The sequence below is a fragment of the Sus scrofa genome, chromosome 11 (assembly GCF_000003025.6).
Source record: "Sus scrofa isolate TJ Tabasco breed Duroc chromosome 11, Sscrofa11.1, whole genome shotgun sequence".
Lineage (NCBI taxonomy): Eukaryota > Metazoa > Chordata > Mammalia > Artiodactyla > Suidae > Sus > Sus scrofa.
The window spans coordinates 48188671-48213083 of NC_010453.5; the positions used below are offsets into that span (position 1 = coordinate 48188671).

Consider the following 24413-nt stretch of genomic DNA (forward strand, 5'->3'; position numbering starts at 1 on the left):
CCCTTCACCACATCATGTAAATGAGAAAGGGAATTTGTCTGCAAAATGGGGGTCAAGGGTGGGGAGAGCTAGAACTGGGAGCTCCTGGGGCAGCATAGCTGGAGGCAATTTTGGGGAAAAAATGCAGTCTGTGATTTTTTTTCGATGTTACAGTGCACCATTTTATTAATATTGTGCACTCCAGTGATTCTGGTCTTTTTTCTTCCCTTTTAACAATAGACTGTACATTGATGAACATTTGCATGCATTAAATATTTTGGATTCCATTGAATTGCAACCATATAATAAACTCCATGGAGTGAGGTCTTTATGAATATCATCACATATTACCTTGTTTTTGAAAAGTTTACACAATTTTACAATATCAATAGTACTATATCTACTCGAATTTTATTTCAACTTTGTGCAATAGTTACTATATATTTGCCAGTATATATAGATTTTCATTTAAGATGGTTTTCAGTTGTGCTCTGCCAACTTTCTCCTCTCAGCTTTTTCCCTTGGACTCTCAACAATAATCTTCAGTGAAATGGACATTTCTCCTCTTTTTTAGGGAGTATAAGTAGATTTTTAAAATTAAAGTATAGTTGATTTACGATGTTATGCCGATTTCTGCTATATTGTACACATTCTTTTTTCTAATATTGTTTTTTATCATGATCTATCCAAGGAGATTGGATAGAGTTCCCTGTGCTATACAGTAGGAGCTTATTGTAAATCCATTCTAAATGTAATTGTTTGCATCTGCTAACCCCAAACTCTCAGTACACCCTACTCCCTTGGCAACCACAAGTCTGTTCTCTATGTCTATCAGTCTGTTTCTGTTTTGCAGATAGGTTCATTTGTACCATATATTAGATTCCACCTATAAGTGAAATCATATGGTATTTGTCCTTCTGACTTCATTTAGTATGAGAATCTCTAGTTGCATCCATGTTGCTGCAAGTGGCATTATTTCATTCTTTTTTATGGCCACGTAATATTCCATTGTATATATGTATAACATCTTCTTAATCCATTTATCTGTCTATGGTCATTTAGGTTGCTTCCATGCCTTGGCTATTGTGAATAATGCTGCAATGAACATAGGGGTGCATGTATCTTTTTGAATTATAGTTTTGTCTGGATATATGCCCAAGAATGGGACTGCTAGAGCATATGGTAGTTCTTTAGTTTTCTGAGGAACCTCCATTCTGTTTTCCATAGTGGTTGTACAAATTTAAATTCCTACCAACAGTGTAGTAGGGTTTCTTTTTCTCCACACCCTCTCCAACATTTGTCATTTGTAGTCTTATTAACGATGGCCATTGTGACTGGTGTGAAGAGGTACTAGGGACTATAAATGGATTCATTTGAGGAAATTTGAGAAGATGTCTTTCTGTGTTTGGGTCAAAGTTGGGTTGAAGGTGGGGATACACTGGGTCAGGAAGCATCTGCATTCTAGAGTGATAAGTGTGACAATAATTTAGATTAAATAATAACCTCCATATTTTTATAATTTAGAGTACTGCAGTTTATATTTAGAGTGTTTATTTTATTTTGCCTTGCTTATGATTTTATCTTTTCCTTTCTGTGTGGTATCTCATACAGCTCCCCCAAAGAGGGCTAAGCTGGTTGATAACCTGTTGGCAGATAATACCGTTTGTGGATAATCTCTTGCTCTATCTAATGAATTGTGTGTTCTGTGACTTTTTCAAAGCACAATCAATGGCTTTGGTAAGCTGTCAAAACAGTCCCCTGTAGTGTGGACTAATTCCCCTTCTGGAGAATTAGTTCTAGATGGAATTAGTTCTGAGTTGCAAAAATAGGAAAGTAAGATTACAGGCAAGAATGAATTGTTCATGGTGAGCAAAAAGAAACGCAAAGGCATATGGGAGCGAAAGCTATTTGCCCTGCCTGTAAGAAAGCACTAGAGAGACTTTTGAAGATAATATCCTTAACATTTATACAGCTCTTCATGTTTTTAAAGTGCTTCTTGGTAATTAAGAGTCATTAATTAGAATTAGCTGCAGGTCATTCAGTGAATTAGCTGTTGACAGACCGAAAGCTGTGCATAATTTGGGGGACTAGGAACAAACATGATTCATTTTAAATTTCTCAAAACTTTTGACTTTCTTGTGCTCATTGAGAGTTCCTATGTGTGAGTTTTGATTATGGATCTCAATATGTAATTATTATTATATAATATATTTAAATGAGTATTAATATAAATTCATATTTATATAGAATACTCATTAAAATTTATTAGTTTGATTATTTATAACATGTGGAGATAAGACTATGTTGAGAAACTCCATGTTGTTAGAATTGCCACAGGCCAAAGTCATCAGGGAATGCCTTCCTCTTTCACAGGAAGACGTGCTGGTGTTGAGTGGTCAGTAAAACACACAACAGTCTCCTTCCTTCTCCAGACTGGACATGGCCACCTTAGATTGTAAGGAAATCAGGAATAAATAGAATTTTCTCTGCAAGTGGATGTCTTCACTATTTGTCTATAAGTCTAGGGAGTTCCTGCTCTGGCTCAGTGGGTTAAGAACATGACTAGTATCCATGAGGATGTGGGTTTGATCCCTGGCCTTGCTCAGTGGGTTAAGGATCCAGTGCTGCCACAAGCTGTACTGCAGGTTATAGATGCGACTTAGATCTGGCATTGCTATGGCTGTGGCACAGGCCGGCAGATGCAGCTCCAATTGGACCCCTTGCCTGGGAACTTCCATACGCCGCACTCGTGGCCCTAAAAAGAAAAAAAAAAAATCATAGTGAGTTTATCTTCCATCTCATCTGAAAATAAATTATACACATACATAGACTGAAAAGTTTGACATATTTATGTCTAAATCTCAAGAAATACTTATCTCCCACTAGTGTGTCTGCATACCTCTTCTTCAACGAATAATTGCAAATACAGAGATCTAAGCGAAGCCATAGGTCTTTGGAGTTAAGTTTTCCCAGAAATTAAGACTCCTTTGGCTTTGCTTCTTGAATATATTAATATTATTATGACTCTCATTGATTTTCCTGCAAAGGCATTGAAAGAGGCAATTTCTCCGAGCAAAGCCTCTATGTTTACCTCCTTCCTATAATCATGCAGAGACTCTGGGGCCAGATGGCCTGACTATGAATCCTGATTTTCCTATTTACTCAATGTGTGACCTTGAGAAAGTTACTTTGCCTCTCTGATACTCTACTCATTGGTAAAATAAGGAATAATTTATTTCCTGCCTTCAGTTGTTAGGAGGGTTAAATGGTGAATTTATAGCACAGATCTTCCTCCACTTAAGATGGGGGTTACATCCAGATAAAACCAAATGTAGGTCGAAAATGCATTTAATACACCTGGGCTAGTGAACGTGAGCTTAGCTTAGCCCACCTTAGAGGTATTTGCATTAGCTTTCACTTGAGCCAAATTATCTAACACAGAGTCTGTTTTGTGTTGAATATCTCATGTCACTTATTGACTACTGTGTGGAAAGTGAAAAACAGAATGGTTGTCTGGGTACAGAATGGTTATGAGTGTATTAGTTTTTTGTTTTTTTTTTTCAATGTGTGTGTCATTTTAAGGCCGCACTCACAGCATAGGCATATGGAGGTTCCCAGGCTAGGGGGTTGAATCCGAGCAATAGCTGGTGGCCACAGCCACAGCCACAGGCAACAGGGATTCCCAGCCGCATTTCCTCATGGCAATGCTGGATCCTTAACCCACTGAGTGAGGCCAGGGATCAAACCTGTGTCCTCATGGGTGCCAGTCAGATTCATTTCCGCTGAGTCACAGTGGGAACTCCTGTATCTTTTTTTTTTTTTTTTTTTTTTTAACCCTGATGATTCTGCAACTGCCTAGGAGCAGTGGGTATTTTGCTGTAGCCCAGCATCAAGGGAGAGAGTATTGTGTTACACCTAGCTAGCCTGGAAAGAGATCAAAATTCAAAATTCCAAGTATGGTTTCTCTGAAATGTGTATTGCTTTTCATACCAACTCAGATTCTTGGACTCACTTGAGGTTCCCTTGCTTGCTCCCAGAGAGGGATAGGAGAGGCAGGAAGCTAGTCCCTTAAATGTGGGGAAGGGGCAGACCCGTGAGTGGGACCAGAGGCGTGGCTTATCAGGTCTGCCCAGCCCCTTGGCGGGGCTGTGTGCAGGGATCATGCGCAGTACCACTCTTACCGTCGAGGCCTCCCAGAAGCCGCAGTTGGGTTTTTTGACCTTTTCTTATTTGGTTCATAAATTGTCCCTACCACTCATGTACACAGTCATTTTTAGTGCCTTATAGTTCTTGGTATTTTGCTGCTTGAGGAGAAGTTTGTCCTTCCTGGTGCAAACAAGCCCGGCAGTGAAGGGTCCCAGGTACCGGAGCCCAGCCTGTCTCACTTTCACATCGACAGTAAAGTCGAAAAACCGTAAGTTGAACCATCCTAAGTCAAGGACTGTCTGTACTACATAAGGATCTGTTAAATCTATTAAAAATATCGCATTTAAAAATACTTTGCTGAATCAAATATAGAAGATACCCTATTAATGTTTGCTAAGCCTTTTTTAAGTTTCAGGAAAGGAAAGGGAAAATTATACTTTGCTGCTGGTCAAGGAACAAAAACTGGCTGAATTTGTACTACAGACAAATAGGTGGGCTACTTTCTTTGAAAATGTCAGGGGTATGAGTGAAACCAAAAACACCTGTGACTCGAGCCTAGCCAGAACCCATATTGGGACTTGAATGCATTTTTTTTTTTCTTTAATTAGGATCACTTGCATGGTGTCTGGACTTACTGAGTTTCAGGTTCTTTGTGTCTCAGTGCAGAAGGAATTCAGTGAGCGATAAATTGGCAAGAAATAGATTTATTAAGATCGAATGCTTAAGAGAGAGGCAAACGGGCAGGCAAAGAGGCTCTGCCCTGAGGATTAGGTGGGCTACAGTTTATAATTCAAAGTAGGGAGAGGGAAAAGACCGCCTACTTCTTAATTCTTTGAGCAGACTTCAGGCTTACATCATTAGCTCTTCCTTTGTATTTGGTAAGAGAGTATTTGATCCTGTATGGTCAAACTAAGACTGCCATGGCGCTTATTCAAATCAGCGGAAGGATGGTAACATGCTAAAATACATTGAGTCATCTCAGATTTCTGTATAATGATGTTCTTCTACTTTTTTTTCTTTTTAGGGCCACATCTGTGGCACATGGAAGGTCCCCAGCTAGGGTTTGAATCCGAGCTGTAGCTGCTGGTCTATGTCACAGCCACAGCAGCGCTGGATCCAGGTCGCATCTGGGAACTACACCACAGCTGATGGCACCTGAGTGAGGCCAGGGATGGAACCTGCATCCTCATGGATACTAGTTGGGTTCATTACCACTGAGCCACAATGGGAACTCCTGTTTGTTTGTTTGTTTTTGGAGGGTCTCCTACTTTGGAATGTTGATTTTCCCTTAAATTCATGTTCTTGGTCCTAAAGATCTAGCTGAACTTGAATGCAGGATTCATTTTCTTTCACTTAATGATCTAAGGCATATCTCATGCTTTTATTTATAGTTTTATAGTTAAGCAAACCTGCTTTGTTCCATAGATGTTCTGATGGCTTTCATGAGCTCTTATACTAACTTATAAACTGGTCTCCCAAATTTCCCTAGGTTTCCCTCTCTATGGTCCCCTACTGGGACTTCTACAACCACCGGTGTAATTGTCCTATTTTATCCTTATCCTGAGGATCGGGCAGTAGGTATTGGTTGGGGGGTGGCTCTGAACCCTGGCTGCCGCTGAGATGGCAGCAGTAGATTAGCTGTCTCTTCTCACTGAGGCTGTCAGCTGGTGAGTCTGAGGCTAGGAGCTTGGAAGATCTTGGCAAAGTCCCCTTGGGTTTCTCCATCTTTCCTCACACCCTGTCTCATAGTCCTCTAGGTTGAGGTTAAGGAAAAGTCATAAAGCAAAAACCAGCAGCCAGAAGAGGAGAACATGACCATGGGAGTGATTTGTTCCAGGGAGCTTCCCAAGAACTCTCAAATGGAACCACTTCCATTAGGTAAAACTCTTCTAATGTTATGCAACAGATGTTTAGATGGTGAGTTTTGCCCCCAACAAAACGAAAAAAACAGACTCTTAAAATTACTAAAAAATTTGATTAATATTTAGAATGTTTTTCCATGGGAGTCAACAGATCAGAATACTGATAGGATCATAGGAATGAAGTCAGGAACTGAAATTGCACCATGAATGCTCAGCCCCGAATCCTTGATAGAAACAGTTGGCCTGATCTGTATTTCATAAGCTAATACAGAGCTGATACTTCTTTCCATGATTGGCAGCATGTTCCCCCTTTTTTCATAATGTTGGTTCAGGTGAGGACAAGGATTAATACGTTTGGATAGGCTAAGTTGCAGTTCAAAAACAGTTGACATCCCAACACTGCCTCGTATCCATGGGGGTCTTGGGTGGGTGGGAGACTGTTCTTTCATGTCTCACTGGTAACACTTCTCTGTCTTCAATCAATGTGGCATCTTGGAGCCTACCATCCTCCCCCTCCCCCTCCCCCAAGCCAAAAGCTTTTGCTTCTTTTTTGTCTCCCTCCTCCCTGCCTCTACCCTGGCTGCAGATGCCTCTTGCTTTATCCTCAGTGCAAGGGTCAGTGTGGAGCAGAAAGGACCTGTTCCTCCCCCAGGGATGAGCGACTTTTGCCTCTACTTCTCCTGAACACCAGCAGATTTTACCTGGTCCTTGAGGGTGGGGAGATTTCCTGGCTCTCCCTAAGTCCTTTCCAGCTTTTGTTCTAAGTGGGTTCCTGCAGTTGACCTGCATTTGACTACCATTTCTAAATGGTGGTCTGCCTTTGACCTTTGAGAATGCATTAATATTTTAACGACCTTTTCCTTGCCTGATTTCTTGGTGGCCAACTCTTCCAGGCTCTGCCAAGAAGCTTCTCACCTGTTGTATTTTGTTCGGGGCCTTGCAACCTCAGCTCTCTGCTGGCCTTAGGATGATGTGTGATTCTGTAGACTACCAGAACTTTTCCAGTTTTGTGGTGTGTGTGTGGGGGGGAAGATGTTGCCTTATAGCTTTATGCATTTTTAAGCAGAAGTTGCATTAATATTTAAGCCTTCATCACAGTGTAATTTTCTATGCTTCAATAGCCCAGAGAGGAGAGGAAGAAAGAGAAGAGTTCCTGAAATTTAGGGGGACAAACTGTATCTGACCTGGCCAAAGGAGCCTGCTCTTATTCGTCATAATAATGATGCAGAAAGGGGGTGGCTCAACATGGCCTATGATCTCCCATGTGTTCAAACATTTCTCCTTAGCTAAGCCTTTCATGTGGAATTAACCACAATCCTATGTTACAACCAAGGGCACTTGAGTTTGGTCCCCAGATACTTTCTCAACATCCCCCTCCAGGCTCAGCTGCATTTTGTGCTTTGACCACTTGATTGACAAATCTTGGAGTGGGGGTCAGTCTTCCTTGGTTGGAATCCAGATTAGACGGCTTATTAGCTCTGCGGCCAACTCTGAACCTCTCCATGGCTCAGTTTCTTTGTTTGTAAATGGAGAAAGCAGTAATTCTTACTCAGATCATAGGTTTGTTATGAGGAACTCAGCTTGGTCTAGACCATTCCTAGTCCTCTGAGAAACTCCTCTGCTAAAGGAGGATACACGAAACACTTATGTTCAGCTCAGGTTCAAATTTGTATCACATTTCCCCTTTGTCGTCCTTAAGATTAGTGTCTGTCTGCAAACTATTGCCTTTGGAATGGATTAGCAATGAGATGCTTCTGTGTAGCACTAGGAACTCTGTCTAGTCACTTATGATGGAGCATGATAATGTGTGAAAATAGAATGTGTACATGTATGTGTAACTGGGTCACCATGTTGTACAGTAGAAAAAAAATTGTATTGGGAAATAACTATTGAAAAAATTACTCAATATATTACCTAAAAAAAAATGATTAGTGTTTGTGAGAAAAGTGATCTGCCCTAGGACAGAAGGTGAAGATGCCTGTCTGATGAATTCCAAAAGGTATCCCATCACTCCCAATTCTTTTCTTCTCTCATTACCTTTTTTAGCTTGTGATTTTGCTATTCCCATTAAAAGAGTCTGTTAAGATTAAACTATATTTGTCTTGAGGTTCTATTTACTTATGGAGTTTTGAAAAACATGTTAGTCCTCTGGCTAGTATATGTTGTAAGAACCATTCATTCGTCCATAAGCATTTATTTTGAGCACCTACTATGTGTCAGGAATTGTTCTAGCCAGATGCAATTATGGGGGCTCCAAAATCTTTGCTTTATGAACTACTCAAAAGAGAGAACAGATTCAAAAGACTCCAAATTCATGGGCAAATAGACAGTTATCAGCATTGAATCATGTTATTATATTATTCTATAATAATTCTAGTCATACCTTTGGAATGGATAAGCAATGAGTTCCTGCTGTGTAGCACTAGGAACTATATCTAGTCACTTATGGTGGAGCATGATAATGTGAAAAAAAAGAATGTATACACGTAAGTGTAACTGGGTCACCATGCTGTACAGTAGAAAATTGAGAGAACACTGTAAACCAGCTATAGTGAAAAAAAATAAAAATCATTATATATAAAAAAATAATTCTAGTCACAGTAGGAATCATCATACCTGATTGTGATGATTTTGATACTTTCCATGTTAGCACTGGAGTTGGGGGAAAAATAAAAAAGCCTTCTGAGATGACTTATTAAATTATGTTCTCATTCCTGCTTTATATCAGTTATAATCATTTTTCACTTGAATGCCTCCAGATAGTTCGATCATATTTCTAAAGAATTACAAACTACAAAATTACAGCTAAAGCTTTATTGTCAGAACTCTTGGTTAGTTAAATGTTCTGGTTAATTGAGTTCTCTTGTTATAATGAAAGATTAAATTGATAATGCTAGTTTCAAACTTTCTGCTGAAAATCATTGCGTTATTTTTCTTCCCTAATATAAGGAAAGTTGTTGAAATCGGTTTTTTGGGAGTTGTTTTATTTTATATCAGTGTTACATTTTTAACAGTGCGGCTTACTCAGTGTCTCATGGTTATACTTAAAAATTTCAGGTATCATTTTAAAGCACTAAAAATTGAGACAAATTATGCATTAAATTTAAGAGTGACTTCAGGATATACCTAAGGGAAAAAGCAGCAGTGTGATTTAGTGGGACATGCATCAAATATGGGGCCTGAAATCCCTAACTATACATTTTTGTTCATCACCTACCATTGTGTAAGTCTGTGGGAATTTACTTACTATTCCTAAGTAGCCTCAGTTTTTTCGTCTTAAAATATAAATAGTAGTATGTTTTATCACATATTTTTTATCACATGATGATCAAAAGAGATACTGGGTATGGTAGGCCTGGCACACAACATTTATTCAGTGAACAGTTGTGGGCTCTTGGTTGTTGCCTCCACTTCTGGTTTAATTTGCTATTAATCACATTTATAAAAGTCATTGGTTACCTGATGATTTAAGAAGGTAGATTTATCAATGTGTTTATCTCCTTTTATTTTTCCAGTCCTCACTAATAGGATAGTTCGTGGGTGAAAAAAATTACAATGACAAACAGAACAGGAGAACAGACATCAGTGGGAATAGTCATTTTAACATTTTTAAAACCAGAAATCAGATAGAGGAGGACAACTGACGGGAGATGGGTGGAGAAACCACACTCTGAAATGTATGTAGGAAGATACATTTTTTTAAGGAAAGAAAAATTTTCCCTCCTAAATTCAGAGAGCATTGGGATTTGGACACAGGGGGAAAATGGAGAGTAAAGGAATAAAAACAGGGGATCTGACTGAAAGTCACTGAGCCAAGAGTCATCTCCTCTTACTATTCTTCCCCTGCCTATGCAGTCAGAACAGTGCCCGTTTTCTATCTGCTTAAGCAGAGCAGAAGTTACTTCCCAAGGAAATTCAGACTGCAGAAGTGTGGGACCTGGAGATTCAGCAGAGAACACTGGGCGTGGGGCTAAACAGGAAAAATTAACTGGAAGTCTTTATCTACTGTCTCTCTTTCTCTTCCTGGAAGCCCTAAATTCAAAATACCAGGAGTGAGCCTGCCATGCAGGTTGGGTTCAACCCTAGGAGCTGCCATTCACATCATAATACTGAATTCTTATCTATGATAATTTGCAGTAGATGATATTAAAGTGACTTCTTTAACCAAATCAGGTTGTTATGAAAATTTTCCAACAATGGATATAAATTGTTTTGAGGAAGGTGGGCCTTTTTCTAAATCACAAAAATACACAGAGTGGGCTGATGGCCATTGTCAGTCATTGGTTGCCTCTGAAATCCCCCTACTTACATCATACAGATAGAAGATTGTAAAGTTCTTCTCTATAACTGCATGGTCCTAGGGTGGAAAGAAATCAAAATCTTTACAAAATGTCATCAAGTGTCCCCTTATTAAAATAGCTATCCCTCATCTAATCATCTTAAATGAAGCCCTGCTCTAATGCTTAGAGCTTATAATCACTTATATTTGAACAATCTATGATCATGACATATTTGTAGAATACTTCAGATACAGAAGAGAGATATAAGTAAGCAAACAGAGAAAAGCAAATGCGCATTAATCAGAGATACAATAGGGTTCAGAAGAAAAACGGGCCAGCAGCAATAATCACAAAACTCAAAATAGAGAAGTATGAAAAATATAACTATATAATATGAACAGATTGACTAGAAAATGATTAAAGCAATTAAAAGAATATCAGAAATCAAAATAGAATTTCCAGAAGGTTTAGAATGGAAGTTGATCCAGTTTCTTAAAAAGTAGAGCATAAAGGAGGAAAAGAAAGATAAAATATCCATGAGAATGAATCCAAGAGTTTTAACATGCTAGGGCAAAGAAGCTCCAAAAAGAGAAAGAGAAAATAAAAGAATGACACTGCAGACAAATGGCAAAAGAAAACTTTTGAGCCTGAAAGGGACCCAAAGATCTTACTGTAATTTTAAAGCTCTAGTGATGAAGAGGAAACATTAAATCTTTTTTTTTTTTTTTTTTTTTTTTGGTCTCTTTTGTCTTTTCTAGGGCTGCACCCGCAGCATATGGAGGTTCCCAGGCTAGGGGTCTAATCCAAGCTGGAGCCACTGGCCTACACCAGAGCCACAGCAATGTGGGATCCGAGCCGTGTCCACGACCTACACCATAGCTCACGGCAATGCCGGATCCTTAACCCACTGAGCAAGGCCAGGGATCGAACCCGCAACCTCATGGTTCCTAGTTGGATTCGTTAACCACTGAGCCACGATGGGAGCTCCAGAATCATTAAATCTTTCATGGAGGTAAAGAGGTTAATATAAATTCTGAGAATTAGAATGTATGAGAGATTTTAGCAGCTACAACTGCATACTATAATATAGTGGAATAGAGCATTCACAGTTAGAAAGGAAATAATTTTCTACTGAGAATTATCCCATTAACCAAGCAATTACTAAGGTTTGAAGAAGAATTTAGGTATTTTCAGGGAGGTTGCAGGTTCGATCCCTGGCCTTGCTCAGTGGGTTAATAACTCTTTCTTAGGAAACTATTTGGGGGTGTGATCTGGAAAAATAAAGGAATAAAGAAAGAAGAAGGAAGAGAAAGAACTCTGAAAACAAACCCAGGAGGGTAATAAAAGAACCTCAGGAGAGAAACTGCCTCAACCCTAGTACCCGAAGACTTGATTGGAATCAAAGGACAGACGATTTCAGGAAGTGGATTTCCAAGGAAAGGGGTAAGTAATAGAATAGCAGATGTGTTGGTGTGGTTGGACAGAATTAAAAACGTGTTAAAAAAAGGACAGGGAGAGGGAGAAAAAGCCCAGAAAAAAATGGCAATTAGAAACTCCAGAAGAAATGAAAGTCAGAAAACTCCAAAGATATGCAAAATATTCATACAACATTACTTGATAGTGAAAAGTATATATACAGTTATAATGATTACTTATTGAATTAACTAAAATAACATAATATATCAATTTGGAAGGGTGATAACAGAAGGTAAGAGGTCAGTGTGAGAGAACTAATCACTAATCATAACCAGAGTCAATAACTGATGGCATCTAAAATTGATAAATCAAAAAATAGTAATATAAATCTATTATTTAAAAATGTGGAAATAACTTCTAGAAAAACTTGCTTTTGGCTAGCATACTTGATGATTAAGGAAGAATGGGAAAGTGAATATTGTTTTTCGTTTAAAATTCAGTGCTATATAATTTTTTTTTCCTATGTGCGTGAATCAGGATGATAAAATTAAAAAAAAAGTAGGGATAGAATGCTTTCCATGTAGGAGAGTTTTTATCATTGTATGAAGTTATATGATATAATTAGAACATAGAAATATGAATTGTGTATGTACATATGTGTACATATGATTTTATGGTCTTTGATAACAATATGGAAAGATACATGCTAGATTCTCAATATGAATTATGGTAGGGATGAGAAATGAAATGTGAAGAGAAGGAATAAAAGAGAATAAAACAGTATTTGTTTAACAAAGTCTATCCTTTTAAATTGCAGAACTTCAAAAAAAGGTAAATCACTGTAATCTCTTAGAAAAATCTATAACTCTTTTGAGAAACAGTAATCTTTTTTGTGTGTGCCTTTTTGGAATACATGTAGTTTCCTCTAATTGCCATTATGTACAGATCTTTCTTTGCACTGTCTCAGAAGTTAGCAGACTTCCATTATTCTATCCAGAGAATAGAGATTAACTGTATTGTTCTATTTCTGGTTTCATTCAGACTGATCACAGTTATTTTATGCAACCAAATTTATGTTATTGTTATTCAAGGATTTGAGGAAAAAAAGTAAAGCTCATGTATTCATGCTATTTGAATGGGTTCTTAAAAGGAATTTTACTTGTTGGGAAATGTTAAGAATTGAAGATATTCCTGCCTTTATCCTCTCTTTACAGGAAGCAGAATTAGAAAACGGGTGATGTCTCTTAGAAATTTCCTCTGTACCAATTTCTCTACCATGTAGATGTCTTTTCCTAATTAGGTCAGAATTGCTTGAAGACAACCACCTACCTAATAGTTATCTGTTTTAGATGCTTACTGTGAGATATTTTTTTATGAGGAAATTGTGGTTAAAATAGGGTTAATAGTCTGCCCAAGGTCAAATCAGTCATAGTGCTAAATTAGGAATCAAATCCAAAACTTGTACTGTTTTTTCCTGCCCTCTGTGGCAGTGGAGGGCTGCCTATAAAGAGAGTGGTCTCTGACAAACTTTTTCTGCAAGAGTGTTGGGGGAGGTTATTGAGAGGATGTGATCACTGGTTGACTGGCAAGCTGGACCAGGGCAATCAGAGAGTCCTCACTCTGTCCCCTGTCCTTGGAATGTAGGCTCCACCCACTGGAGTCACTTGGAGAAAGCAGACTGGAGAGAGCAATGTGTTGAGACCATCTGGTCTACCCAACCGAACCCAGTTCAGGTCTCTATATAAACTCTTACGATTCTTGGGAGTTCCTGTCTTGGTGCAGCAGAAACTAATCCAACTAGGAACCGTGAGGTTGCGGGTTCGATCCCTGGCCTGGCTCAGTGGGTTAAGGGTCCAGCATTGCTGTGAGCTGTGGTGTAGGTCACAGACGCAGCTTGGATCTGGCATTGCTGTGGCTGTGGCGTAGGCTGGCAGTAACAGCTCTGATTGGACCCCTGGCCCAGGAACCTCCATATGCCACAGGTGTGGCCCTAAAAAGACAATAAACAAACAAACAAACTCTTATGATTCTGGCTGGTGGGTGGGAGGATCTATTCATCTTATAGCTGCCTGAGACAAGCCTCATAAGTGAGTTCTCTTGCTTGTTAAAACTGCCACTGAACCATCTGGAGAGGTCTGCCTCTCTCTTTGGTCTCTTTCTTGCCCTCATTGTACAAGGACCAGTTTCAGATTTCACCTGGGAAGTTCCTTGAGATTTTGAACCAATAAAGGGAGCGTGTTCCCTCCCTCAAACCTTCTTCCTGACCTTTCCCATGTACCCTACACATAGAAGTACGTTCAGTGCCACTGCAGAGGGATCCGCCACTGGAGGTGTTCCAGGTGGGAGACAGCTGACCTTAAGCTCATGACTCCAGACCCTTTGGTTGAACTCAGTTGAGCTTATTGTGAGGGAGGTGGATTACAGTATGTTCCCAGCACTGCTTTGTTTGCCGAGATGGGGTAATTTGCCCAAACCAGAAAAACGTATTTTTAAGGCTATGTTGAACCAAAAGCAAAAGCAATAAAATTAACCTCTAGTGGCTGGAATTGTAGCACGGTATAGAATAGAGGCAGATTTTCTGAGATGGAAGAGGTCTCATGATGCTTCTTTTTAAATCTCTAATTCAGCCCAGCCCTGTGCTGGGCACGTAGTAAGTCTCCTGGTTGACATAGCATGTCCTCTACAAAACCTGTCCTGCTTGATTGATGCATAGAAGAGCTGGCTTCCTTTGTCACAAGAAAGAAAACCAGTATACACTTTGAAAATAAAGATGACAGTCTGAGCTGATAGCTGTCATTTATGGAGAACTCACCATGTACCTGCCACCATGCTAAGGATTTTATGTGGGATGATTCACTGCTCTCAGAAAACCCTGCAAAAGTAGGTATTATATTATCCTCTTTTTAAGTATGAGGCGTTGGTGATGGAGCCAGTGTATAGAGCTAGTGTCCTGGTGAGATCTAAAAGACAGTGGCTGGAGGGAGAGGCGAACGATTCTCACTCTACTTCACGTGTATTTTGGAGATTAAGCCCTCGTTGGTTGCATCCTTTGCAACTATTTTTTTCCCCATTCTCTACGTTGTCTTTTCATTTTTTTGAAAAAATGATTTCCTTTGCTATGCAAAAGCTTGTAAGCTTGATTAGCTTCCATTTTTTTATTTTTGGTTTTATTTCTATTGCCTTGGGAAGCTAACCTAAGAAAACATTTACATGGCTTACATCTGAGAATGTTTTGCCTATGTTCTAAGAGTTTTATGGTGTCATATCTTATGTTTAAGTCTTTTTAAAAAATTACTCAATGAATTTTGTTACATTTAGAGGCCTACAATAATCATCTCAACCAAATTTTATAGTGTTTCCATCCCAAGCCCTAAGTGCATCACCCCACCCCCCTACCTGTCTCATTTGGAAACCAAATGTTTTTCAAAGTCTGAGTCAGTATCTATTCTGCTAAGAAGTTCATTGTGTCCTTTTTTTAGATTCCACATGTAAGTGATAGCATTTGATGTTGGTGTCTCATTATCTGACTGATTTCATTTAGCATGATAATCTAGGTCCATTCTTGTTGCTGGAAATGCCATTATTTCTTTCCTTTTAATGGCTGAGTAATATTCCATTGTGTATATGTACCACATCTTTTTTATCCACTCCTCTGTTGATGGACATTTAGCTTGTTTCCATGTCTTGGCTATTGTATATGGTGCTGCTATGAACATTGGAGTACATGTTTCTTTTTGAGTCATGGTTTTCTCTGGATAGATGCCCAGGAGTGGGATTGCTGGATCAAATGGTAGTTCTATTTTTAGTTTTCTGAGGACTCTCCATACTGCTTTCCACAGTGGTTGCACCAATTCACATTCCCACCAACAATGCGATAGGGTTCCTTTAAGCCTTTTTGAGTTTATTTTAATGCATGGTGTGAGGGTGCGTCACTCCACTTCTTATCACATCACTCCAGCTCTCCTCTTCATCATGAAGATGGGATGAGGGCTCCTGCACCCAGATCAACGGTGTGGAAGACCCAGCTCGTTTATGCATCACTTGGATTTCCCTTTATAGCAAGTGTATGTAAAAGCAGGGAATTGAGGAGTTCCCGTCGTGGCGCAGTGGTTAACGAATCCGACTAGGAACCATGAGGTTGCGGGTTCGGTCCCTGCCCTTGCTCAGTGGGTTAACGATCCGGCGTTGCCGTGAGCTGTGGTGTAGGTTGCAGACGCGGCTCGGATCCCGCGTTGCTGTGGCTCTGGTGTAGGCCGGTGGCTACAGCTCCAATTGGACCCCTAGCCTGGGAACCTCCATATGCCGCAGGAGCGGCCCAAGAAATAGCAACAACAATAACAACAACAACAACCAAAAAAAAGACAAAAGACAAAAAAAAAAAAAAAAAAAAAAAAAAAAAAGCAGGGAATTGATAAATGTCTTTAGCTTGCTGAGCCATAGTTAATTCCTATGCCGTGTTCCCTATTTTTAAAGGCTAACTCGTACTCTCCCGTCTTCCTCTGTCTATCATTCATTAGAACTGTTCTTAGCCTTACAAATTACCTGCTACTCACCCCAAATCATCTGCTCACTTAATTGCATCCCCTTTCTGAATACTGTCTCACTCTCTGGATTTCTGGACTGATCCAAACTTCTCACTCTTTCTCTGTGGAGTTTGATTACCCAGTGCATTTATTTCACTCTTGCTAGATTTCTTTATTAGCCAGCTTTTTTACTTCCTGAATTGTTTTGGGTTTTATTATGAATGATTTACTTACTTGCGGTTAGGAGCTTTCCAGAACCAGATGCAGTAGAATCCTTATTCTATTTCCACATAGAATGTGGGTAGGAAAAAGCTTGTGTGTGCATCCTTCATTTCTGTCTTCTTCCTTAGGCGCTGTAGTGGGTGAAAAGCTAAGTGGAAGTCCTAACCCTTGGTCTCTGTGAATGTGATGTTGTTTGGCAGTAGGGTCTTTGCAGGTGCAACCAAGTTAAGATGAGGCTGTATTGGAGTAGGAGGGGCCCGCCATCTGAAATGATTTGTGTCCTTATAAGAAAGGAAGAGACAGAGAGAAAAACCCATAGGGAGAATACCCCATCGTGATAGGTAGGGATTGGAGTAGTAGGTTCTCAAACCACAGAACAGCAAGGAGCGCTGGGAACCCCAGAAGCGAAGAGGAAGATGAGGAACAGATTCTCCCACTAGAGCCTTCAGAAAGAGCAGGGCCCTGCTGATTTCAACATTCTAATTTCCAGAACTGTCAGGTACTAACTTGCTGTTATGTTAAGCCACACACTTTGTGACAATCTGTTATGGAAGCCTAGGAAACTAATATGGGGACTAAATACCTTTTCTGATTTTTCATCATCCTCACCTTTGTTGTAATAGCGTCAGTACACTGGGCACCCTATGTGTTCCTGGCACTGGGTTAAGTGTGAGTGTCATGTTGTATCTGACTTAATCCTCATAGTCACTTTGGTATTTTGGCAGTCTTTTCTTTGATGTACAGATTAAGAGACTGAGAACTGGTGAGGTCGAATCTGTTCTAATAAGGTGTAGATCTTAATATAAATTCAAATGGATTTGACTCCAAAACCAGTACTTTGAACCACTCTCCCATTCTGTCCTTCACTGAAGCAGCATGATCATTTGTTTTCCTCCCTTCACTAATTTAACATTTTGTGTATTCTTTTTTTTTTTTTTTTTTTTTTTTAGCTATTTCTTGGGCCGCTCCCACGGCATATGGAGGTTCCCAGGCTAGGGGTCGAATCGGAGCTGTAGCCACCGGCCGACGCCAGAGCCACAGCAACGCAGGATCCGAGCCTTGTCTGCAACCTACACCACAGCTCACGGCAACGCTGGATCGTTAACCCACTGAGCAAGGGCAGGGACCGAACCCGCAACCTCATGGTTCCTAGTTGGCTTCGTTAACCACTGCGCCACGACGGGAACTCCACATTTTGTGTATTCTGACTTTGTTTTTTTTTTTTTTTTTTTTTTTTTTTCCTCTTTCAGTGGCTGCCCCTGCAGCATTTGGAAGTTCCCAGGGAAGGAGTCAAATTGGAGTTGCCACAGCAATGCCAGATCTGAGCTGCATCTGTGACCTACACCAGAGCTTGTGCCAGGTCCATTGAGTAAGGATCAAACCCATGTCCTCATGGATGCTATGTTTTTCATTACATTTCTGACATGTCTAACAGGCTCTTCTCTTGTCATTTCTGCTTATTTTCCTTCTTTAGAAAGATTTTGGTCACTAATAAAATTACAGCATCAGAAGAGGAGAAACATGATTTGTTTATGTCTCTGAGGGAGGGTACAGGTCTAACCAACTGCTCTGAAGCTTGTGATTCAGGGAGATGGATGTTGAGCTCTCAGGACATAAAGATGCTGCGTTTGCCTTTTCTTTAGGTTATAGTTTGGTTAAAATTTATTTTTGGCTGTAACACGGAGGAGTAATCAAGGATTCCTTGGTTTCATGCTCTGAGTCAATGTTTTGAAAAGCTTCTAAAGTGACCCCAAATCTTTTGACATGGTGGGGAGGAAAGTCTGGGAAGGAGAGGCCCTTGAAACTTTTCTCTCTTGCATTTGGTTACTTGATACTACATTTTAAGACTTTATTCTTAGCTTTCATGTTTAAAAAAAGTCTTATGGTTAATCTTATTATCTATAGGGGACTTTCATATATATATATTTTTTATTTGATTCTCACAGCAGTCTTGAGATACAGGCAAGACGGAAACTACTATTCTCAATTTAGAAGTGAGAAAATACACTTGTAGAGCTGACATGTTTTGCCCAAGGCTGTATAGATAGTAAATGGAAGTGGGATTAGACCATGAATATTATGGTTTCTAACATCCAGTTGAAATTTCATAAATCAATGCAATTTCCTAATGAAAATGAACATTTATATTGTGTATTTAATTCATATTCCTCACAACCCCTTTATAAAGTAGATTCCTCAAATTGCTATTTTACAAAGCCACAGTCAGCGACTTCAAAAAGCTTAAGAGGGTTGAGTATATTACCCAAGGTCCCATGGGGTGAAATGGTACAGAGGATTTGAACTGATCGCAGTACTTCTACACATTCTTAGTGCACATCTTCCCCAAAGCAGGCATTTGTTAATGGGAAGGTAAGACCATGAAATGCTTTACTGAGTTATGATACACCAGGGTGCTTAATCTCAGCCTGGCATCCAAGTCAATTAATATTCAATTAGATATGCACCTGGACAGGTCATGTAATTTGAATTAAATGGCACATATTTCTTTGACATTGAAATTTTAGCTGGGTCCAGGTCCTCTTCATTCCTAACTCACATCATTTATTCTGACATAGCATTTAAAGAATTTACTTGACTTTTAAACCATGCAACCATAGGCTTTCTTCCCCTTTTAGGATTGTTCTGATACCCTGATGAGACTTGAAAAGTTGAAATCCTTGAGTGATGACAGCTCTGTCCTGTTTGGTGACAGCTTTCAGAATCTGACAGACAATCCAATTGGTTTAACAGTAATCAGACTGTTGAGAAGTTAAAACCACCTTCAAATCACAATGAGATCTGATGGGGAAGTTTGAAAAAAAGCCTGCAAATTTTTTCCTCCTGCACTTTATTGTTCCATGTCTGACCACATTTTTTTCCACAGTTAAATCTTAGAGATAAACATTTTTCCTTTTGAGAAAGCAAGGCCAGCTTAGGAACTTTGTGTGTTTTATACTGAGCAAACTAAAACTTAAACTGGATTCATTTAAAAAATACATAGGAGTTTCTTATTGAAGAGAGATGCTTAACAGAAAATCTTTGCCTGCTCACTGTTGATTTATTGACCTGTCTGTATAATACTTACATTGGAGAATGTTGGAAGATTTTCTTTAAATCATTTATTGAATGGCTTTTAAGGTAAATTTAATCCTCAGAAATATTGAGGGCCTTTATTTGGAATGAGGACAGACCACCAATTCACTGAGAATCATTTGTGTCCAAATATCAATGTATCTGAATTGTATTTACTTTCACATGGCCCATTTCATGAAATGTTTAGAGTAACTTTCCATTTTTGAGAGACAACTGATCTTTTTTTTGTGTGTGTGTCTTTTTAGGGCTGCACCTATGGCATATGGAGGTTTCCAGGCTAGGGGTCGATTTGGAGCTGTAGCTGCTGGCCTACACCACAGCCACATAAACACGGCATCTGAGCCTCATCTGTGACCTACACCACAGCTTATGGCAATGCCAGATCCTTAACCCACTGAGCGAGGCTAGGGACCGAACTCAAAACCTCATGGTTACTAGTTGGATTCATTTCCGTTGAGCCATGATGGGAATTCCCAGAGACAGCTAATTTTTAAGTAACTTATTCATTGATAGAATCAGGCAAGCGTTAAAATACTTCCTAGGATATTGATAAAAATCAGTTTTCTTCTCCTCAATTTCACCATATATTGAAACCCAGGCTGATTGAAGATAATATGAGGAAAAAATGTATATATATGTATAACTGGGTCACTTTGATGTATAGCAGAACTTTATAGAGTATTGTAGATCAACTATACTTTAATAAAAAAATTAAAATTAAAAAACCCAAACTGAATTCCACATTGGATTAAGTGATTAGACTAATCCATACTATATGTAGTTAAAAATGCCTAGTGTTGAGAATGAGATATATAAAATTATATATATATATGATTTATAAAATTATATTTATATAAAATTTTTCTGTAAAATTTTAACAACAACTTTTAGATCGTTTGGTGGTTTATACTGGTTGTCCGAGCAACCTGTTCTTCATAGATGCTGGACTGACTCAACATGCCTTGAGGTATTTTTTTCTGACATTCAGCTTCAGTGTAATCAGCTGCGCTGTTGCAGCAACTGTTCATACTGAAGAGTTTATTAACCATCACCGCACAGTGATGGATTTTCTGTGTCTATGTGTCGATTCAATCTACTTGTAGATAGAAGGCCAATTTAAATGAAGAGACTCATTTTTGTATTTTGTTAGTGATATTCTACAGTTGAAAAACCAAAACGACCAAATTAAAATATGATTGTATTTATGACAACAAAGCTGGAACCGGATTCTGATGTTTCCTTGGGACCCCTTTTTTGAGGTGTAATTTTCCTAGTTTTTCTTTCTGTTATACACATTTTTCTAGTCTTCCCTATGTGAAACTAATCCAATGTCACCTTTAGCGTTTAGTTTCCTCATCCCAACATGGGAACCTCTGGTTTTCAAGGTTTTTTTCCCCCTAGGAGTCAACTGCTACGTTGTGTGTGTGTGTGTGTGTGTGTGTGTGTGTGTGTGTGTGTGTGTGTGTGTGTAGGGGGGTTGCTTAGAATTCTGTAGTAAGAATTAGGAGAAAAATAATTTGGAAATTTTGCCAAGGTTCTGAATTAGCTGGGTTTGGACAGGACTATGAAATTTTGGGAGTCCTTTTTAGGGACTGTGAGTACTCACCCTAAAATTAGTTACTTCCATGCAAGCAGTACTCACTAGAGATTCTAGGCTGTGTCATGCTGTTGATCTGAGTTTGTGTGTTAGTGAGATGACCTTGGGTAAGACGATTGCTTTACTGTTTAAGACGCAGTCTCCTTCCTGATAAAAATATAAATAACATTAATAATGAAAAAATTGTATTTGGAGTTCCCATCATGGCTCAGCAGAAACGAATCTGACTAGCATCCATGGGGACGCAGGTTCGATCCCTGGCCTCGCTCAGTGGGTTAAGGATTTGGCGTTGCATTGAGCTCTGGTGTAGGTTGCAGACACAGCTCGGATCCTATGTTGCTGTGGCTGTGTTGTAGGCCAGTGGCTACAGTTCTGATTTGACCCCTAGCCTGGGAATCTCCATAGGCCATGGGTATGGCACTAAAAAGACAAAAAAAAAAAAAATTGTATTTGTCTCACAAAGATGTCATGTGAATGAAATGATCCAGCAACACACCTTAATATAGTAGGTGCTCAAGAAAATGTACCCTTGCTATTCTATTAGTTAAAGGGGCAGAAGGGAGAGTAGGAAGGCTAAAGATATCAGCTAGAATAGTCTTCATCCTTTACTGAGGACCCACTGCTGCAGGGACTGAGCTGGGCAGTTGAACATTCATCCATGGGACAAGGATGGAGAAGAAATATATTCAAAGAGGAATTTATGGTGGTCAGATTAGAAGTGATGTTTTGTTTCTTCTTTATACTTTTCTGTACTCCCTGTATTTTGTATCATAACTATGTTACTTTTTCAATTCTAGATTTGTCTTTAAAAAATAATATAAAGCTGGAGTTCCTGCTGTGGCTTGGCTGGTTAAGAACCTGACATAGTGTCCATGAGGATGTGGGTTCAATCCCTGGCCTCACTCAGTGGGTTAAGTATCTGGCATTGCTGTGGCTGTGGTGTAGGCTGGCAGCTGCAGCTCCAATTTGACCCCCTAGTCTGGGAATTTCCATATGCCGCACCTGTGGCCCTAAAAAGAAGAAAAAAACCTATATTGCCCTTTGTAATTTTTTTTGTTGTTAATATAGCTCCAGGAACATCTGAATTGAGTCCCTTTGGGAGATTTTGCAGGACAGTAGTGGCCATTAGAGCTGTGATTGGGCTCATGATGTGTGCTACCCTCTGGAAGTTGGAAACACAGCTTAGGAGTCAGACAAACCTGGGCTTGAGTCCAAGTAACGCAATGTTGGGAATGTTACTTCATTTCTCTGAGTCTGTTTTCCGATCTGTGAAACGAGAGGGACAGTGTCTCCTTTGCAAGGTCATTGTGAGGGTAAAATCAAGTGAGAGTGCCACACAGCCCAGCCCATGAAAATATGCACTGCGTTGGCGGTGGCTATTACTATTTACTGAAAGATTGTTGAAGTCCAACTTCCTCTTTTTTTGTGGTGAAGCAACTGAAGTACACAGAAGTTACATGACTTTTCTGATATCTTCTGTGTAGCAAATGACGGAGCCTGAACTAGAAATCTGGTTTTCTAACATCAGTACGCAGCTCTTTCCAATAGCCAGGTGTTCTCAAAGTATCTGCCATTGAGTACAGCCTTCATGACTTCTTTTTTCTTTCTTTCCTTTTTTTTTTTATGCTTTTTAGGGACCTTCAGCACATGGAGGTTCCCAGGCTGAGGGTCGAATCAGAGCTACAGCTCCCAGCCTACACCTCAGCCACAGCAATGCAGAATCCGAGCCGTGTCTTCGACCTAACGCTAGATCCTTAACCCACTGAGCGAAGCCAGGGATCGAACCCGCCACTTCATGGTTACTAGTCACTTTCGTTTCTGCTGAGCCACAGCGGGAACTCCCACAACTTTTTCCATACCCACATAACACCTAGCTACTATTTCCTTACAATTTTTTTTATAATTACCTTTTTTCACTTAAGTTTGTTTAGAAATTGTATGTCATTTTTCTAAATATAAATGCGGTATCATTTTCAGCATCATAAACAAAATGTAACTATAAAATAAATTCAATGCCACAAAACACTTTTTGTTGTCTTTTGGCCAGGTACGGTTAAAAGCATGTTCAATGCCAAAAAGATAACAGCTTGGGAGAGAAGTTTAAGGAGACAGAGCCCTTCATGACATCAAGGAATTGGTGCCATGGTTGTAGGAAATGAGCAAGCAGAAAGATGTTAAGTTATGGTACCTACCTGTAAGAGACTGGCCTCTGTGCTTTGGGTTTTAGAATGGATCGGAATGCGTGATGATAATGTACAAAGATTGACCATGGGGTCAGTGCTGAACCAAAGGAAGATGTCATTTCTGTCTCAGAAAAGTCTGAAACCATCATGCGCCATTCATGGGATTTCCTAAAAGAATCTTACTTGTTTAAGGACCTGCCTAGTTTATTCCATAGCCACCCGTCCCAGTTCTGTGTTGCCTCTGACTTCCTCAGATGGTTTGATATCAGCGGTTGCTGTTCCTTTTATGCTAATGAATTGAACATGAGTTTTGTACCGAAGGGGGCCATCCGTTTTCAGTGACAGGTCGTAATGGACAGAGAGGGTTGCATTATCAAATAATGCGCTTCTGCTGGGAATGTGGGTCTGCAACATACACATCTGTCAAACAGCCAGAAGCGGCCTTTTCCGAGCTGGTTAGGGATGTAAATAATGTGACCACAGGCAGAAGAGATGGTGTCTGGCATGTTGGCAAGAGACCTCACCAGAGGTTGAGCCTCTAGGGTTGTCTGCAGCAATGTGTGAGTAATTGTTCTCTGTCGCAGTCTGTTTTAGGAAAGTAACTAGTGAAGTACCCACATGAAAGCAGCAGCACTTATTTCTAGAAATGAGAAAGTAAAGGAAATCATTGATGTGACCGAGAAACTAGCAGGAAAACCCTTCTCCTCCAGTTTAAAAATCTTTATTTCCTAATCCTTTCACTTTAAGTCTCTTCCTCATTTTTCTTTTATCTCTTTATATTTTTCTCCCTGATGGATTATCCTTTAATTTTGTAAGTACCTTAGCTCTGGTCCCTTCTAATTTCATCTTATTACTGTCTGAGAAAGGTCTCTGAAGGAGAAATTTCCACATTGGGGAAAAAAAGGCTTAAGGAGATTGTCATCAACATCCATGAATTATATGGAGAGGGTAAAGATAAAACAGGTCATCCCAAGTTTCAAGATACTAGGAATGAGGTTTTTCTGTGAAGCTTAAAAATGGTAGATATAAGATGAAAAAAAAAGGATGATTGACATTTAAGGGATCTATCCTGAGATTTTGCAAGAGTCTTTCAAATTATAAATATCAGTGAA

General features: G+C 39.5%; 1 long non-coding RNA gene across 3 annotated transcripts in view; it reads left to right on the plus strand.

Moving 5' to 3' along the window:
- LOC110255828 overlaps positions 4118 to 24413 on the plus strand; it is a 225944-nt gene continuing 205648 nt past the window's right edge. Inside the window, exons 1-2 of one of the 3 annotated variants that reach the window (XR_002336695.1) lie at positions 4118 to 4393; positions 11518 to 11710. This is a non-coding gene — a long non-coding RNA (uncharacterized LOC110255828). The remainder of the gene's footprint in view (positions 4394 to 11517; positions 11711 to 24413) is intronic. The other 2 variants (XR_002336694.1, XR_002336696.1) reach the window with 2 other exon arrangements.